A 14,513-nucleotide genomic window follows, 5' to 3' on the forward strand; every position below is an offset into this window, starting at 1 on the left:
TAATAGATATGTCAAATACTTATGCCAAAGTCTCTAAAATGCTTTTCCTAACCCCCTCTGCTCCAAATATCTCTCCTTTTCTTTTTCTTTCACATTCCTACTGCTCATTTTCACATACCTTACTATAACAATATCCTCTGGAGTAGGCAATTCATTTTACATTTTTAAGGTCAGGGCTTGGGCTCCAAAGACAAGTGTCTGCTCTATTTAGTCCTGCCCTTGTGAACTTCCAACACCTCTTTAGGTCAAATGCTCAAGGCCACAAAATTAAAAGATGACGATGAACTTAATGTTTAGATTTTAACCTAAGGCCACTGGCACCCTTAGCCAGAGGATTTTTTGCAGGGAAAGAATTCTAGACATGGAAACATACGTAATTAAAAAATAATTGTCCTCAATTATATTGCCAAGAATTAGCATTTGAAAAAAATACATACATACAGAGATGAATTTAACTACAACATTTAATTGGTAACAAATTTACTGAAGAGATTTATGATCATAAAATAAAATTAAGGTTGACCTTTTTAAACTTCTCCCTTAGTAAATTTAATAGAGTGATGTTCCCCATTCCAATGATGGTGTATTATTTATTAGAAATTATTTTTTACTCAATTTATATTTTATGTTCACTTTGATTGGTTAAGAATATGTTTTGAGTCTTCCTGGATTACTAGCTTGGTGCCTCATGACATCACTTTACATACAAAATCATATTGCTCCTATCTTCTTCATTGACTATTTCTGTCTGTCCCAGGGCAAATACAGCTACAAATTTGAGATGTCACAAATACATGTGGGAAGTAAAGAGTTTCCATCACTGAATTTTCTCAGAAGAAAGTTCAGCCACTCATGATACAGTAAGAGCATTAAGATTAAATCAGGAGAGGCCTGAAAGAGAAGAAATTGTGGTAGATCTCCGTTTAACATTTACTTTATAACTGAAGAAGAATTAATCTTTGCAAATAGATTAGGAATTAGAGTTAAAAAGAAACTATTTCCTTGTACACAAATCTGTATCCTTCTTAGAACGTTTACATATGACAGATATAATTGGGTGTAATAAAGAGGGAAAGGATGCCAGGTGGCAAAGTCACCTCTAACCACAAAGAGAATGTGCATGGAATCTGAGATACCTTTTCCTAATTTCTAGTAGTAGGAATGAATATGTAATGTATGAATGGATTTTGTTCCATTCAGCATACTAGGCAAAGATCTGAATAAAGTTAATATTCACTTTTTGACACCCATATCAAACTGAAAACACCTCAATCAACTGTGGATAGATTTGGCATAATTATTGATACACTTTGCAGAATTTAAAGAGTGAGGATTCAGTGCTCACATACCACATTTGAAATGAACACAACTTATCAAGTAGAGTTCTGACATGTGTGACTCTTAGTATCATTTTGGAAGTGAAATAACCTGTCAGATTTTAAAATGTGTTAACAACTGGATGGTTAAATGGCAGGGACATGAAGAAAGGACATGGGCTTGGTTGGCAATTTTGTTCTGTGGTAGAGTCACTGACTGCCAGCCTAGAAGTAATCACAACAAAAGTTTTCCCCCAGGGGTTCTCAACAAAATTCTGTAGTAGAACAAATAAACTACCACACAGTTAGATTACCTTAACTAGCATCTGCAATCTTTCTTACAATAGCCATTTATTGATGTCTTTCCAAATACATTAGAAGTGGCAGATGATTTATTTTGCCTTTTAAAAGTACTTATAACCATTCACTCGTTTAACAAATATTTAAGTTTCTACTATGTGCCAGGTATTCTTCTCTAACTACATTATCAAAGTCAAATAGAAATGCCTAATGCCTAACATCTTTTTATCAGAGAAGTCTTAACTTCAAATAGATTAAGACAATTTGTATAGAAGGTGAACACAAAAAAAATCAGCTTCTCTCAGATTTTGTACAGTTCTTCATCCTGATTATGTTTTGTGCCTGACACATAGTAGGTGTTCTGTTAGTTTCCTTACATTCCAACCCCAGCTGATTTTTATTTGTGTGCAAAACTGTGTTCAGCTGAAAAAAAATCCCCTGACCACTGCTATCATTTATTTTCACTAGTCTCATTGCCATCTGAGAGTGAATTCTTTTAAGGGGCTGTAACACCTGTTTTTGTTTTATTTTAACATATATTTTTCTTATTTTTTCCATTATATTCCTTAAGGAAAAAAGTGGGGTAGGGTGGATGGGTATTAACGGAAGTCGAAGCAACATTTATTGGTTTTTTAAAATTAGAATTTAAATGATGTGTGAGAGAGAGAGGGGGGGGGGAGAGAGAGAGAGAGAGAGAGAGAGAGAGAGAGAGAGAGAGAGAGAGAGAGAGAGAGAAAGAGAGAGAGAGAGAGAGAAAGAGAGAATTGGTCTCTCAAAATAAGAGTTAGAGATTCTGGCTTCTCAAGGAAAAAATAATGGAATGGGTAGCAATGAATCCTGGACTGGATGCAATTTCCCTTTTAAGAACAGTGGTCAGTCAACCCATATTGCTGAACTTCTAATGGGTCTGAGCAACGCTCTGGGCACCAGTGGAAGAACTGCAGAAATAGTAAAGTATTTGAGAGATAAAAGCATGATTGAAGCTTTCTTCTGAAGGAATTCAGAACCTGAGGTCTGGAGTGCCATAGACATTTATATCAAACCCCTTAACAATTTCATGCTTCTTGAGGACATTTTGGCCATCCATTTATGCTAAAAGGTGATGTTTATGTCCCTTTCAAACAAACAAACAAACAAAAATCTATGATATTTTTGGTTCATAATTACTTAAAAAGATGACAATCCTTACATATAATTGATCTAAAGGGGGAAAGGTCTGTATACACTAACATAAGGGCAGAAAATAATTCCATGCCAAAATTGATCCCCTTGACTCTACTAAAATTTCTCTCTCTCTCTCTCTCTCTCTCTCTCTCTCTCTCTCTGTGTGTGTGTGTGTGTGTCTGTGTGTGTGTCTGTGTGTGTGTGTGTGTGTGTATCTATATGAACTCTCTGTTGTCTACCTATCTTCTGGATTATTATAATACACCTTCTATTAAAACTAATCCAATAAAAATATACTCTCGATTAAACATAATGACAATTTGTAATTATTTAATACCTGGTATACACACACCCATATACTGACAAATGCAAAGAATTAGTACTACTACTGAGATATTTGGAAATGCTAATCTATTTTTAACATTTCATATATTCTAAATATACATAGATATAAAGGGGCAAGCCCTTAGAACCTCTTGGAAAAAGGTAAGCATTTTCATTCAAAACTCTGAGGATACAATGAGAGGGCAAAGCTAGAAGCAAACACACTAATAAATATATCCTTTGAAATTCCTTCCCCATTCTATTTCACAGTTCAAATTAGTGAAAGGAAGGTTCTTACTGCAAATATCATTTCAAGCTACTGGAGCCTATATGTGCATATCATTTGTATGATCAAAAAATCAAATAGATTTTATAAACCTTTTCACCTTTACCAGTACTTTTCTACAGGAGCTATATTTTGTAACGAGGACTAGTCAGTAGGTTAGATTTGTATTATACTTCCATTTTTAAAATTAATTCTTCTAAATTTTACTTTAAATCATATTGTTTCTATTCTAAGAATGCAATGAAAACCTGGGGAATCATATTTTTTTGAACACTTTAAAATTGTGCTTCATCTTTCAAACGTGGTAACCAAAACCGCAGCACTATTGATATCAATTTATTGACAATCAGTCCTGGATGGTTTTGTGCTTTATTTCCAAAATGCAAACATATTTCTGTTCTTAAGTGGATTATTGCCAGCGTGCCGAGTACTCTTTCATCCTCGTGAAATTAAAAATAATAATAAAATAAAAGTCTTTATAATCCAGTTATTTAAAAGTCCTGTATAAACTTGGGCTTTTGGATGTCTAGGGGTCAGGAAAGTTCACTTGATTTATTGGCTTCTCATTTAGTTAACCTGGGATGGTCTAAATTCCTCCGAGTTTCTAAAGCTACCCTGTAGTGTGTGATCTTTTCAATGGTTCAGCCTGGTTAACAAATGCTATTTCCTCATTGTGCATCTCTGTCTATAGGAGAGGCCAATGCTTTTCATTCAAACTCTGAAAAGTTTCCCCTCATTTGCAGGTGGTGGTGTAAACAGGGAAGAAGTTTAGGGGTGTGTCTCGGGCCATGTCATTTCCCAATGCCCCTCCTCCTCTCTTTATGACAAAGGAGGGACAAGGGAAGACTAGGATACTTGAAGAGGGTTAGTTATGTAAGAGGATATGGACCAGGACAGTGTGAGTAGGGAAGATGAAATAGTAAGGAGAAAGAGGAATGAGGGAATATTGGAAAATATGGTAAGAAAAATACGCACAACGAGGCTCTGCAGCCTCTGTATACACTGCTTGTTTGCTTGGCGTTTGAGAAAAAAAGTGCATTAAGTCATTTAGAGGTATCCCAGATCTAATCAGAAAAGAAAGAAGGTGCGGGGTGGGGGAGACTCTTTTCCTTTATAATCCTCTACCCTTGTTATTTTGGTGTAGTGCCTCAGGAAAAGATTGTAGCATAGTGGCCTTGCTTTTTACAAATACATCATTTTCCTTATGTAAATATTTACTACATTCGACTTTTTGGGTGTCACACAATAAGAAAATTAGTCGTTCACTAAGAGTATTCATCTAAGTTTTATAACACCTTTCCCACCTTAATTTTAGAATACTACATACAAAAGGGGAAAAAATGCCTTCTTTTTTATTGCACTCATTGAAATCCCTTCTCTTAATGCTCTGGAGTTGTAGTGGCAGTTATTTCTGTCATCAGAATATCAGCAGTTTGAAATCGAATTTTGAAAATTATAAAGACTGCTCCAGAATTATAGCAGAATCCGTTGTTTTCTCTATACGATAAATGCACTCTCATTTTGGAGCCTATGCATTCCCTTAATATAGCCCCCTTTCGATTCAATTGCATTTATTACAAGTATGAGACAGAAATTAGAAACTTCCTTCAAGGTTTCAGATTTTTGTGTGTAAAATTTTTAGAAACAGAATTTCTTCCTGTTCTTTTACATATGAAATTTAATGAATTGAGCTAATGTTCTAAGAGCTGAAACAAACTGTTCATTTGCATTTATATGTGCAAGTATGAAATACAATATCCATGTCCAAGAGAAGCCAGAGGTATGATGGAGAACTTTTAATTTCTTTTTTAAAATAACCTGATTCTTTCTAACATAGTACATTTCCAAAATGCAATATTCCAAGTACAACATTCAGAGAGGCCCAGCTGCTGTGTTGCCTCTCTCTGGAACAGCTATGTCGAAAATATGCCAAAGGACTGTTATCTCTGTGAACTTTGGTTAATAGATCTGGGGCTATTCGAGACTGAAGAATAGGCCATTTTATTTTAGTTAATTTCTTCTAGAATTTCACGATTTTCCCATTGGGGAAAAAAATATATTCCTCAGCAAATCCAAGAGGAGTTTGTCATACTGTGACAGAGGGAGTCACCCTCCATTACAAGTAGCCAGGGGGTTCTCAAGAGTGGCAGTGTATGCCTTTCTTGAAGATGAGATGAGTGACTTGAACCCAATCTGTAGTGTTTTATTCATCACACCCATTAAGAGAGTTGTCTAATAGACCTTCATTTTTTGAGTTGAATGTTTAGCTTTTGGAGTCACTGTGCATTGGTAATGAGACCTTGAATAAGGTTCTCCTCTTAGAGAGGAGAGGAGCTGGCACTATATAAAACAGCCATATAAGTTCATGCATGTCCATCTGTTTCTTCAAATATGGGTATGTCTTTACTCGTCAAGTCATTAATTCTCTACTTAATATCACACTTGAGCTGAAAACTAATTATATGAGTCCAGAACCACAGTGTAATGTTATGAAGGCAATTACATTTTTACTTAAAGTCCCAGTGATAGCTTGAAAGGTTTATATAACTTGGAATCACTATTTTGAATATTATTGGTAAAATTATGAAAAGCAGATCTAGAATCAAAACATGTTAATTTTATAGTAAAATGTGATTCTACAGCTGTAACTAATATTATCTAACTCAATAGCTGTGGGTCATTATATAGCTAAATTTAATAACTTTTGATTAAATAGTTAAATAGTTAATATTTGATTAAATAGTAGGTATTGGTTAACATAATTCATAGTAATTTACAGTAGACAGATTTATTAAAGATAGTGAGAAATGTTTTATTTAACCTATTTATTTTAGCTTAGTTCTAGAAATTAAAGATCATAATTTAGTTTGCTCTGGCAACACGCATACACAGACACACCCTGTGGTTAGTTTATTCCTTGCTACTTTAACAATCAGTTACTGCTTTGGTGAAAGCCTACAGCTTAATCCATTAAGAGCCATTCAGAACAAAACAAACAAACAAAGATTTAACCACTTCAGTGACAACAGGGCAGAACCAACAAGGAGCATTCTTAGAAAACCCTAGCAATTTTAGGATCAATAACCTCATACTAGATGCTCCTGAGTGATGAAAGCTAGAACATTTGTGCTGTCAGCTTTTAGAGAATAAAATGAAACACAAAAGTGTCTCTGGGAAAGATAATTTGGTAAGTTTAGTTTAGAAATACCCATGTGGTCCACAGGGCTAACTTAAGTCCTAACAGTCGTCACAATGAAAACAAACTGATTTAAACATCCCTTTGGGCTGAACATTTTACCTATGTGTCTTGAGATTTGAAACTGTTAAGATATCTTTTAGTCTTTCGCCAAGTAATACTACTTATGGCTTTATTATTATTATTTCTAATTAATGTAAATGAAATCTTTGGTTTATTAATCTACTTACCTACCTACCTACCTATCTACCTACCTATTTACATAACTATCTCTTTGAAACAAATCTTATCTTTTAGCTTTATATTAAAGCTATTAATATTCAGGACTTATTCAGGGCTACAGTTTTAACAATAAAGGTAACAAATACATTTATACATGTGAGGAGCAAAAACAAACATTTTTTTTTTTTCACAAGATTAAAAGCCTGTTCATTTCCTTTTAGAATTATTCCATTGTATATTATCCTTTGTGAAAAACCCATTAGCTTCTTTTATACATTTCAAGTCTTAAATAATATACCAGTGCTACAAAATATGTTTTACAGAAAAAATCTACTGTCATTCCATAGCATTAAAAAAGGCCTCCTACATCTTTTGTATTCATTACATTATCCTTTTCAGTTTCACAAAATAATTTTACAATACTGTATCTCCTGTAGTTATAGTTTTTTAAATGCTTTTATGTTTATACTTAATTATAAACTCAGTAATGAAATAGGAGTATTATTTATTATTTATCTCAAAACGTCAGCCAGTTAGAATTTACCCACAAATTATCTGGAGGCATTAAATTATATACCTTCATAGGTAGTCAACAGACACTGTGGGATTGCCTGCAGTATGTTTACAAGCTAATTTGTTTACTGAAGATTGTCTACTCGTTTACATTTCTGCCTTTTTTTTTTTAAAGCAGATCCTCCCTAAAGAGATATACTTAATATAAGGAACTTACAAAAGAAATATTTTTAGTTCTAAAAATAAGTATCATATCAAAAGTAGAATAATCTTTTTGCTGAAATGTTAACAAATAACATTGACCATGAACATTTTACTGACTAAAGAAATAAATTACCCTGCAATACTATTAAAATGCATGATTTTCCTGTGTGTCAGGAATGCTGTGCAGTTTTGTCTGGATTCATTAAGGCGCTCACTGCATAAGTGCATTGCCAACCGGGATGTGGGTGGCTGTAATGGCAGCCTGTAGGTTTGTATGGAAAACAAGTATGGCACTGTGAAAAAAATCCTTCTCTCACCCTACAGATACCTGTGCGGAGAGCTTGGAAGGCATTTCCATAGGCTCATTGTCAAGTGAATATTAAAGCCCCCATTCACTGAGAAGCAAAGGTAAGTCTGAAAAATGCATTGACGAAAAAGGAAAGGGAGTGGGGGTGAGGGTGAAATCACCTAGCATTAAAGCAGCCTAACCAAGTGACAGACACGTAGACAACTCTGATGCTGCCAGAACAACACTCTGCACAGCCCACCAGCAAGCAATTTGTCACTGCGACAAGAATATCCTCCGCAATTTGGCATCAGGGTCCTTGGACAGCCAACTGCGCTTGTACAGCACGAGACGTGCTATTCGGCAACGGGGAACCAAGGTTCTCGTTATTATGTACAAATGTGTTATTTTATGAAAAACATATCTTTTGTCATGATCAACACAGAGATAGAACAGTAGTAATTGATAGTAACTGGGGGCAAATAAGACAACAAATTGAGAAAAATATGTCCTTGTATGTTTTTGAGGTACCCTGTGAATTGAGATTTTAGGATGTTTGCTCAATGCATCTGGTATTTTATGGCACATTCCCACAGTGTTTCATAGAAATAATTAATCCATAGGTGATAGAGTGAACTGAGAGGATTTTTTATAGTAAATCATTTGCTTTTAGCGTACTTTATGTGTTTGTATATAGTGTGTTGATTAATATGTTGCTGCGTGCAAATCCTTTTTTACTGGTATGATTTGAAATAGGACAAAGAATTCAAGGTAAGTTGGGTGATAAATGTGCAAAGGAAAGACCCTTTACTCTGTACATTGCTACCCTCTAATCTATTATAAAAGTGCAGTAAAGGAGAGAAGCCAGGGGCATAGGATAAAGGTATCTGATAAATAAGCAAGTAGTGTTCCCCTTGCCAATTACTTGGCATCTTACTTTGTAATTAATGCCACAGTAATGAAAAAAGTGGTAGGCACGAAGATTGGGCCTTTTGTGCATTCTATACAGAACCAAACACTCATAAAAATCTAGCTCAAAGCTAGTCTAGTTTGGCTCTCTCCACAATCAAAACTTGCTAGGGAATTAGAACAATCCCATAGGGTGTGTGTGTGTGTGTGTGTGTGTGTGTGTGTGTGTGTGTTGCAGTGTATTATATAAGATGTCATCAGGCAACCGTGGTATTGCTGTCTCCATCACACAGACAAGGGTGTCCTTCATTCCCCAGACACGATGGAAACTTGTACCTATTCTGCCAGGATCTAACATCATGGTATCTATTATGTTGTTCACAGTTGTCCTGTGAATCACTTTAGCTAACTTGCTGCTTAAGTGGCTATGATAACTGCCTTGCAGTGCCTGGTGTATTTCCCAGTAACTTATATGTTTGTGCTCTATGGGAACTTTCAGGAAATCCTAAAACTACTTGAGTTAAATAATCATGAAATGATAATACTAATAGGCATTTTTAAGAAGTGGCAAAGAATATAATTTAGGCAATTTTGATATCATTTGAATTACAGTACATTTCAAAAATATCCAGTTAATATTATAACAATATTTCTTAAGATATAAAAAAAATATATTTTCTCTATCTACATAAACTGGACAGTAATAGATGGTTTGGAGTAAGGGCTTTGGAGAAAGAGGTGTTTTACTGTGAGACTTGGAATTGGTGTTGGGGTGGAGTAAGTTGACTAGCTATACATACAGATGGGTAAATGAAAAGGCCTAAGACTATATCCTTTTAGGGATAAGATACAAAAAAGGAGGGGGGGAGAACAGAGAGGTATGAGAAGAGAAAATGTTCAAGGTTAAAGAATATAAAATACAGTGGAGACCATAAAGAAAACTAACCCCTACTTTTCTAAGCTTTGCATGGGGTGTTTTCCTTGCAACTCCCATTAAACTCAATGGGAATCATGCAGCTAAAACCCTGTGTAACTCTTTGACAATTTACTTCCTAGTGTCTGGAAAAGAGTACTACCTACTAAGGGCAATTTACTCATTTTAGTTTGTGCCTCCTGTTCAAAAATGAATTTGATAGCACATAGCAGGAGTAAAAGAGAGACTGCATTTAAGACTTTGTTATTTCAAAAGAAATCATCATTGAAAAATGTCACCTAAACTCTCACCTTGTTTAGCAACAACAATAAACAGAAGAAAGCAGTCCAGTGAAAGAATATGAAAAGAAGTATGGACTTGATTACAGGAAAAATGGTGATTGCTAGTATGAAGGTTGTTTTTTTTTTGTTTTTTGGGTTTTTTTTTTTTTTTGGTCATTTTAAATTCTCAAGCTCTGAACACAATCGTAGGATAATAAGAATAGAGCACAATTCTTAAGACACCAAAGTGAAGCTCTTGATTATGTGCTTTTTCTCATGTACCTCAGGTTGTACATACGTAAATGCAGCTTTGGTATCCTTACAAAATCTTTAATAATATAAATACATTTATGGGAGGAGGGTTATCATAAACTTCTAGTTATAGGTAGAAATATAGATAATATGAACAGATATTTATCCTGCTGTAAGCAACAACTGAATAAATGTACTGTACTCTCTATATAAGATTATTTGAAAGGTACAGAATATACTTGTAAAAAAGTGCATGCTATTTATAATCTGCATGAACTTTTATATCAGAAAACTGACACCAGCTTTTAAAGCCTTTATTTTTTATAAAGTTCAATATTTCTTTACTCTCAAATAAAATTTATATTTAGGTGCTATACAGCTTTACTGATATAATTCTTATAACTGTACAACCATATATTAAGCTTATGCGGGCTGAAGATACGGCTCCTGTGTTTTCTGAGTCTCTTCTCTGTGATTTGTTTTGTGACTTGTCCTTCGGAGGGTGAAGAAGTTAGACACTACTTGGCTCTGCTTTTTTAGTTCATGAAGCAGAGATGCATCTATGAACAACTGCCTATGTAAGCTAATTATTGGGCAATATAATTTCTCAGTTTTTATGGGTAAATGAGTGCTTCTCGCCATGGACCTAGCTTGTGCTTCAATTTAGGTAAGCATACTGCTGCAGCAGCCTTGAAACCATTGCTCTCTGATTTTGCCATTTAGCAAATCCTGAACTTTATCACTAGGAAAAGACACAGCTCTACTATTATGAGTACCTGGCTATTGAGAGAGTGATTATGTCACCAAATCTACCATTGATTTTTAGATAGACATCTCAGTAATTTTGGAGGAGTAAAAACCTTTCTGAAAGCACTCTGGTATTTTTTTTTTTTTTTATGGCAGAAATAATACATAGGGATGAATACAGTGATTTGATATGTGAGAATGTTTAAGGCATACAGATATTTTGCTCTAACCGAATTTAGGTATATTTCTGGGCCAAGTCTTTGGTTATAAACTTTATGTTGGAGGTTTTTTGACTGTGTGAGAACTTCTGAAATCTGATTTCCTTGGAGGAGGGGGTTGAGAATTCACAAAATAATGAAAACATGTTGTTATTAGATTATAGTGCTATAATAAAACCATTGACAATAATAAATTTAAGACATTAAAATTCTCTAAGTTTTAGTTTTAAAACTCACAGCTGGTTCTTACATCCTGGGCCATTCATTGTTTGTGACCAGTTCATATAATTTTTAACCAAATATATATTAAGATTTCTGTTCACAAATTAAACCTGAATCAAATTAGCACACAAGGCACTTTAGTTATCTAATTTTTAAAAACTTTTCTTTTTACAATATTTTTATAACCAGCAAGAATAAGAATAAGTTAATATCAGTATTTCAAGCAAAAAGAAAAAAATGTCACATATTACAGTAGCAATATTATTCACAATGCTATGGAAACTTGTTTTCCTCCTATATTATAGTGCCATTGTTTCATTTTGGGCAAGAATCTGAATAATTATTAACAAATTTCATGGAATCAAAGATTTACAGGATTATACATTCTAAATCTCTTTTTTAGGAATTATCTTTATCATTATTTGAATAAATTAGATATTTTAACTAATTAAATTCTAAAATTAATCTCTTTATTTCTGACTTGTTTGATGAGAATTTACTCTAAATCTATGTTTGCTAGAATTGACATTTAAGATATCTTTCAATATTCATTTTTTTTCACATCTCTCTCCACATGGTTAAGAAATTATTATAACTTTGAAAGACATCTATGCAGTCATTTTATAGTATGTATAGTTGGGGAAAGACACACAGAAATAACATATTTTCCCTTGCGATATTTCAAATATCTCACTTATTTAGTTTGCAGCGTGCTCACACACATACACTGAATTTCTTTTAGCTTGATGAGCACATTTTGAACATGTTTGCCCTTAGACATTTTCCTGTTCTCAGGAATGGCGTTTCATGAAGTGATTTTTATTACCTGTACAAGAGGATTATACAAACGTTCTCACTAAGAAACCAAACGAATAAGTCAAATTAATGATTACATTCATAAGGATGAATTTATGTACATTATTTTCTTTGCCGTGACCACATTTGTCTTTTCACTATATCCCTAGTTATCTGCTTTTCTTCAAACATGACACTTGAATAGCCTTCTGCCACTAAAATATGTTTGGGAAGCTAAAGCGTGGAAGAAGGTAATTTGGGGTAAGGGGATGGTATTGTTAATGATGCTGATTCTCTGGCTCCAGAGATCTTTGGGGTTTTTCATATGACAAATTTCTGATGCTCCACTTCAAAGATTAGAAGCCTGAACTCTTCCTTGCTACATCTAAGAAAAGGAAGGCATTATATAATAGGCTGAGTTGTCTGGAGCAAAAGGTCACCCAACATTAGACGTGCTTGCTTGGGACTAGATCGTAGAAAGGAAATCCTTCCTAGCAATGTAATGTTGTCTGCTCTCTCCCTGGTGTGTGTGCACAGGTTCTTTAAGAGGATTCAAGCACAGATATTAAAAAAGGAAGAGGCCTTATAAAGTGAAATGAGAGCTGAAAATTTTTCAGAGATACTCTAAAAGAGACAGTAAAAATCTATTTGAAATAGTAAGAACTTGGAGGCTTAAAAATGATGATGCAGAATGAAAAACACTTTTTTAACAGTTCTATATTATGTAAAGAACTAAGGTGATGGTTCAGGTGAAATGTAATATAATTTTCATAATTTTTTTAGTGTGAAAGGTGCATAATTGGTAGGTTTATTCCCAGTCTTTCAAGTGACAGTTTTGGGCAACGGAAAAATCAAGGTGATATTTCTCTGATTTTTCAATATCATGCTATATAAATTTGAGCAAGTTATTTAACTGTTTAAAACTTACATGGGTACAAAGAAAATAAGATTCTGACACTGTTATAAAAGGATGAAAGATATTTCAGATTATTTCTGATACTTGATGTTTCCATTGTTGTTTGAGCTCTTATGCTCTAAGTGTATATTCTATTTACTATGATAGTTTCATTCATTTACTCATTTGTTCATTCAGAAATATTTACTGAGTATTGACCAAAGAGCATGACTATACTTGCTACCAGTTATTCAGAGACTACTAAGATAAAGTTCCAAGCCATCAAAGTACCCATAATCTGCTGAATGAAGCAATAAAACAAACATAACAATACAATTTAACAAAGGCTACAATAAATGCATGCCAACATTTCGCTTGGAAGTTAGGGGAGGAGCTTCTAACTTTGCTTCAGAGAGACTGGAAGGCTTCATAGAGGAGGTGATCATTAAACTACATTGATGGTAAAAACAGGACCAGTTCAACTTCTCACCAACAGACCAAAGATTGCCACAAGAGGGCTGAGTTAATGTGTGCTCTTTAGGAGGCCCTTGGCTTTAAAACGTTGTGTGTGTGTGTGTGTGTGTGTGTGTGTGTGTGTGTGTTTAAACACATACATTATTGTGAAATTCTGCTTCTACCACTATGTTTGATATTGGATTTTCTTTCTTTTTTTTTATATTACATAAAAATTAAATATAAACGTGTGATTAATATCATGACCACATTCTACCCATTCAATAACTCTGTTTTTTTAGTGGTGCGTGTGTGTGTGTGTGTGCGCGCACACACATATAAAAAAATAAACATAAATAAATATAATTATGAACATTTTATGGTATCTTTTGAGATAACAGAAGTGATGCCGGCATATAAACAAACCCAAATAAGGAAACCTATACTCGAATTGTTTTAAATATTTGAGGGGATTCTAGGGCTTTCCAAGAATAGCCCTACTGAGAGAAGTATTTACTGAGCTCTCCTGTTCCCCGTATAAAATGCCTGCCCTAGTTATTGTAAAAGATTAGGTGAAATACGGATTTCTTCTTGTAAGTAGCTCTATAACTACTGTGGAACTTTAGAAAAGAAATGATACCCTGATTGGCCTTCACCATGTATTAAATGCATTATATTTCTCTGATTCTGATAAATTACATATAAGTATAGAAGTATATTTTTCTTTCTATTATATACTGTGTTAGAAGGATTCTCTTTCTAGTCGGTGTGAAAAAGAAGCAGGTAGCAGGAGAGCTTGTACATAGAAAATATTTGAAACAAAGTCAGAATTTAATGACCTATGCCAGTGATTCCCAAACTATAATGTGGTTAAGAACCACCTGGAGAACTTGTTAAAGTGAAGTAGGCCTGGAGTTAGACTGATGGAGTTTCATTTTTTACAAACTCACAGGTGTTGCCGATGCTGGTTGAGGGTAGCACTTAGGGAACCACTTATTTAGACCAGTGCTTCTTAAA

General features: G+C 34.2%; 1 long non-coding RNA gene across 2 annotated transcripts in view; it reads left to right on the plus strand.

The window, feature by feature from the left end:
* Positions 1–14,513, plus strand: part of LOC107513527 — a 479,315-nt gene that overhangs the window by 2,183 nt on the left and 462,619 nt on the right. The window contains exon 2 of one of the 2 annotated variants that reach the window (XR_004956357.1): positions 7,850–7,933. This is a non-coding gene — a long non-coding RNA (uncharacterized LOC107513527). Of the gene's footprint in view, positions 1–7,849; positions 7,934–10,550; positions 10,834–14,513 lie in introns of those variants that run through there. The other variant, XR_004956356.1, reaches the window with a different exon arrangement.

Source organism: Rousettus aegyptiacus, unplaced genomic scaffold (genome assembly GCF_014176215.1).
Source record: "Rousettus aegyptiacus isolate mRouAeg1 unplaced genomic scaffold, mRouAeg1.p scaffold_m13_p_3, whole genome shotgun sequence".
Lineage (NCBI taxonomy): Eukaryota > Metazoa > Chordata > Mammalia > Chiroptera > Pteropodidae > Rousettus > Rousettus aegyptiacus.